Raw genomic sequence first — 5,575 nt, forward strand, 5'->3', positions numbered from 1 at the left:
GCATAATGAGGGGGATGCAGATGGGGGGAGGATCTAAAGATGATCAAAATACATTATATGCAATTCACAAAAAAAGGGGGGTGGGATTCTGGCCTGGAGATGGCTCAGTGCTTGAAAACCTGAGGAAGTTTTGATTCCCAGAAGGCATATTAAGCTAGGCATGACACACGCTTATAATCTCAGTCCTGGGGAGGTGGAGACAGGTAGATCCCTGGGGCTCACTGACCAACCAGGTTAGTGAAGATCTTATCTTTAAAAAAAGTGGCCCAGTGAGGTGGCACACAGCTTTAGTACCAGCATTTGGGAGGAGAAGCTGGTGGATCTCATAGAGATCCTGCCTTAAAAAAATGTGGATGATGGCAGCTATGGTTCTTAAAAACTCTTATTATTCTTGTATGTGTGTAATTTTATCACTAATTTTGTACTAATTTTGGAAATTTTTACTGAGTTTTCAAGTTTACCAATTTTTTTGTTTGTTTGCTTCCTGCATTGCATCCACTAAAGAATCTTTTGTAGGCTTGTGTTGTCTCCATAGTCATGGCTTTGTTTTCTAAGATTTTTATTTAGTTCTTTCCTACATCTGGTGAAATTACCCATTTGATTATCTCTTCCACTAGGCACTTTAACATAGTGAGCTGGATAGCTTCAGTTGTCAACTTGGGACACCTGGGTAGAGGGAACCTCAATTGAGGAATTTCCTCCATTGGATTGGTCTGTTGCCATATCTGTGAGGCATTTTAATTATTGGGTGATGTGGGAGGGCCCAGTCCACTGTGGGTTGTGCCGCCCCTGGGCAGGTGATCCTTGGTTGTATAAGAAAGTTGAGAACCAGCCAGGGGAGCAAGCCAGTAAGTAGTGTTCTTCTGTGGTCTGTGCTTCAGTTCTTGCCTCCAAGTTCTTGCCCTGAGTTCCTGCCTTAGCCTCCCTTGACAAAGGACTGTGAGCTGTAAGCCAAATAAACCCTTTCCTCCCCAGGTTGGTTTGGTCAGTAATTTTATAACAGCAATAGAAAGTAATTAAGACACAGTGTGCTGGTTTGAATGAAAATGTCCCCCATAGGCTCCAAGTGTTTGGATATTTTGTCCCCAGATAATGGCACTATTTTGTGAGGTTTTAGAAGGTGTGGCTATCCTGGAGGAAGCATGTCACTGGGGGTGGGCTTAGAGAGTTCTTAAGCCTTGCTGGATCTCCAGTTGCCTCTTGCTTCCTGTGCCTGCATGATGATGTGAGAGCTTGGTTTTCTGCTCCAGCTACTTGTGTTGTCATGTGTCCCCTGCCATTATGTCCTCTTGTCCTTCTACCAGGCGTGTCTGTAAGACATGTTCTGTTCATGATTGCTTATTGATGTAGGAGGGCCCAGTCCACTCTGAACAGTGCTGTCCTGCAAGGGTGAGCCTGGGCTGTAAGAAGCTTGGACCAGAAAAGTAGTTGATTGTTGTGAGCAGAGCTTAACAGGCCAGTCTAGTAGACACCTGGAAGAAAGTAGTGCTGAAAACAATCTAGTTCCAGAGGAAAATAAGGACTTAAGCAGCAATTGAGATATTAAGGAATTGAGATATTAAGCAATTGAGATTGAGGACTTAAGCAGAAAGGAGTCTGGCTGGAGTCTGCCCACAGCCAAAAAGCTTGCCTGAGGCTAAGTTTGAAAAGCCATGGACTAATTTCTCTGGTGGAAGAAATTTTAAGACAGCTGAATGTAGAAATAGTGGTGTGGCTATTAATGGTGAATATTATGCAGATCTACAGTGAAAGAGAGAAAATGGGACAGAAAGAAATACAGTTTGTATTGAAAAAGAGCACTAGGAGATAAATGTTGGAGCCCTGGCATGTGATGAAGAGGATCCCACTGATAAAGGAGATTAAAGTGATTAAGGAGGGGCCTAGAGATTCAAATTTAAACAATGGAGAGAGTGCCTCCAGGGCAAGACCACACCCACTTAAGCCTCCAACTTGTGAAAGGAAAATGCTGCAAGGACCACTGAAGAGAAATCTTCTAAAATGGATAAAGCAGGCTGGAGTCCACCCCAAACTTGCAGTCAAACTTGGCAGTGTTGTTCACCTGGTGCTGGCTTTAGAGGCATTAAAGATGGAAGAGTGAAGGGTCATCAATTCTTCCTCTGAGGTTTCAGAGAGTGTCGGAGGCCAGGCAGCGTGAAGCAGGGGTTCCCCTGCCTAGAGAAGGCCCTGCTAGGCCATTGCTTGAAGCTGTGAAGGTGAAACCTGGTTGGCAATGGAGACCCCCAAGAAGTTCATGATGCCAGAGCTGTGAGGCATCTGCCAAGAAGACCTGCACACAGGGAGTGGTACCAGCACAAGAGAGAGATGTGTATTGCATGCAGAAAAGCTAGAGAGGTGGAGTCATCTAAACCCTTTGGAAGTAAAGTCCCAGAAGTTGGATGTGGAGCTACTGGATTTGGTGTTTGTCCTGCTGGTTTTCAGCCTTGTTTTGGTCCATTATTACCTTACTATGCCTCCATTCCTCCCTTTTGGAATGGTAATGTGTATCCGGTTTCACTGTATGTTGGGAGTATGTAATTTGTCTTTTGATTTTATAGAGGCTTACAGTTAAGATATTTACCTGAGTCCACTTTGGACTGTGGACTTTTGAATAGTATTAAGACTAATAATGACTATGGGGACTTTTAAAGTTGGACTAAATACATTTTGCATTTTATATTGTCATGAGCCTTTGGGGGCCAGGGGGTGGAATGTGGCGGTTTGAATGAAAATGTCCCCCATAGGCTCCAAGTGTTTGGACATTTTGTCCCCAGATAATGGCACTGTTTTGGGAGACTTTAGAAGGTGTGACTATCCTGGAGGAAGCATGTCACTGGGGGTGGGCTTAGAGAGTTCTTAAGCCTTGCCAGATCTCCAATCACTCTCTTGCTTCCTGTGCCTGCATGATGATGTGAGAGCTTAGCTTCTGCTGCTCCTACTCCAGCCACCTCCAGCCACCATGCCTCCCTGACATGACAGACTGTAATTCCCCTGGAACAGTAAGCTCAAATAAACCCTTCCTTGGCTCAGCAACAGAAAAGTGACTAATACACATAGTAATCCTAAATATTTTTTGTTTTGTTTTTTGAGACAGGGTCTCCCTGTAGCCCCAGTTGGCCTAGAACTCACTATGTAGACCATGTTGGCCTCAATCTCACAGAGATCTTCCTGCCTTTGCCTCCTGAGCACTGGAATCAAAGGCATGTACTGTACCTGGCTTTTAAAACTTTTTAAATTTTATCTGTGCATGTGGAGGTCAAAGGTCAACTTTCAGGATTGGTTTATTTCTTTCCACTATGGGTTCCAGGGATTGAACTTGGGTCATCAAGCTTGCAAGGTGAGTGCTTTTACTCACTGAGCCATTTCATCAGCCTTGACTGAAGTTTAGAATCTTGTGTAGGACAATAGATAAAGGTAAAATATCTTTATGATGGAGGACTGAGTCAGTCTAATTAGTAATTGTGCTTTGCCTAGGGTTTTTTTTTGGGTGGGGGGTTGGGTGAGGTTACTCACAGTCTTCTAGTTATTATTTTCTCCTTTTCATGTTCTTACATTTTTAATTAATTATTTTATGCTCTTATGGACACACTATCTATTCAATGTGATATTCTAATACATATACTATCAAATCAGGGTAATAAGTATTTCCAACTCTTTAAACATTTATCATTTGTGTTGGAAAACTTTTTTTGATTAAAAATTTTATATTAAAATATTTTATTAGTATTGCTTTTTAAGAAAATTTTATTATTTTTATTTTATGTGTATGTGTGTATTGCCTGCATGTAGGTAACTGCACCCATGTCGTGCAATGCCCTTGGAGGTCAGAAGAGGCTGTTGGATCCCCTGGGACTGGAGTTACAGACAGTTGTTAGCTGCCATGTGGGTGCTGGGATTCAAATCTGGGTCTTCTGCAAGAACAACCAGTTTTCTTAACTGCTGAGCCATCTCTCCAGCCCCTAGCATTGCTTTTTTAAAGAAGTAAAATGATTAGATTGAAAGACTTTGTATAGGTTGGGCAATTTGGAAAGGGAGTGGAGTGGCAAACTCATAGGAATAGTGACAAATTTCATATTTTTGTTGAAGTTTGGTAGTAGATAGAGATTTGTTAGGAAACAATATCCAAAAATTATAGTAGACATACAGAATTTAAAATTTATATTCTAAGATATAATTACATATTTTTAGGTTGAGGATTAGATCAGGTTAGTTATTACAGTACTTTCTGTTTCTTTCTATTTTTTGTTTTTTGTTTTCCCAGACTGATTTTTATCCCTAGAGGTTTAATTAGGGTATAGGTGAAGGCATGCTGGGGCTGTAGGAGAATAATAGAAAAATAATGGAAAACCTCTCCTCTTGATGTCTGATAATGGGAGAGGTTCAACATCAAGGCCCAGATGCCTAGGACCATGTGTAGTGTGAGGACCACAGCTGGGCCTCAGGGGAGGTGGTAGGTCTGTTCCAGAGAATCTGTCCTGCAAGACCAGAATCTTCCAATAACAGAGGCCTCCCCTGGCCCCAGCATAAAAGGTAAAGCCTCTGCCTTGCACAACCTGGAACCTCAGGGGAGGGGACTGTGGGGAATGTAGTCAGAGAAGACTGAAACTGCTGCCCAACATCACGAAGTTGTCCATATTCTACTCCACCATCAGCATACTGCCAGAGGAATGTGGAACCATGGCTTATGGTAGGGGTACAAAGCTTCAGATTCATGTGAAGGGACTATAGCCAGGCCTACAGGAAAGGACCACAGCTCCAGGTTCACCAGAGGAGACCACAAAAACTCTGGCTCACGGGAGGAGATCACAGCCCCAGGTTCACAGGAAGGGTCCACAGCTCCTAATTTCACAGGAGGGGACCACAACTCAGAGCTCACAGCTTGCAGGAGGGGACCTGTGGTAGTTTGAATGAAAATGTCTCCCATAGGCTCCAAGTATTTAGACATTTTGTCCTCAGTTAGTGGCACTGTTTTGGGAGGTTTAGGAGGTGTGGCCATGCTGGAGGAAGCAGGTCACTTGGGGCAGGCTTAGAGAGTTCTTAAGCCTTGCCAGAACTTGAGTTGCTGTCTTGCTTCCTGTGCCTGCTTGGAAGATGTGAGAGCTTAGCTTCTGTACTTCCTCCTGCCCCTCTGCAGCCATGCCTCCCTGCCACGATGGACTCTTGCCCCTTTGGAACTGTAAGCCTAAATAAACTCTTGCTTCTATAAGTTGCTTTGCTCAGTGTTTCTATCACAGCAACAGAAAAGTAGCTAATACAGGACCACAGCTCCAAGTTGACAGGAGGGATCCACAGCTCTGCTAACAGGAGGGGACCACAGACCCAGGTCCATAGGAGGGGCCACGGTTCCAGCTCATGAGAGGGGACCATAGCTCCAGCTCACAGGAGGGGAGCACAGTTCCAGATCCACAGGGAGTACAACTATAACTCATAGTAGGGGTCTACAGCTCTAGTTTGCAGAAGAGAATAGTTAAAAGCTTTTTTGGGGGAGTGTCCTAGTCTGTTCTTCATTGCTGTGACAAAACACTCTGACCAGTACCAACTTGGGGAGGAAAGGGTTTATTTGTCTTACATCTCCCAG

This window comes from Nannospalax galili, unplaced genomic scaffold (assembly GCF_000622305.1).
Source record: "Nannospalax galili isolate Female #2095 unplaced genomic scaffold, S.galili_v1.0 scaffold443, whole genome shotgun sequence".
Taxonomy (NCBI): domain Eukaryota; kingdom Metazoa; phylum Chordata; class Mammalia; order Rodentia; family Spalacidae; genus Nannospalax; species Nannospalax galili.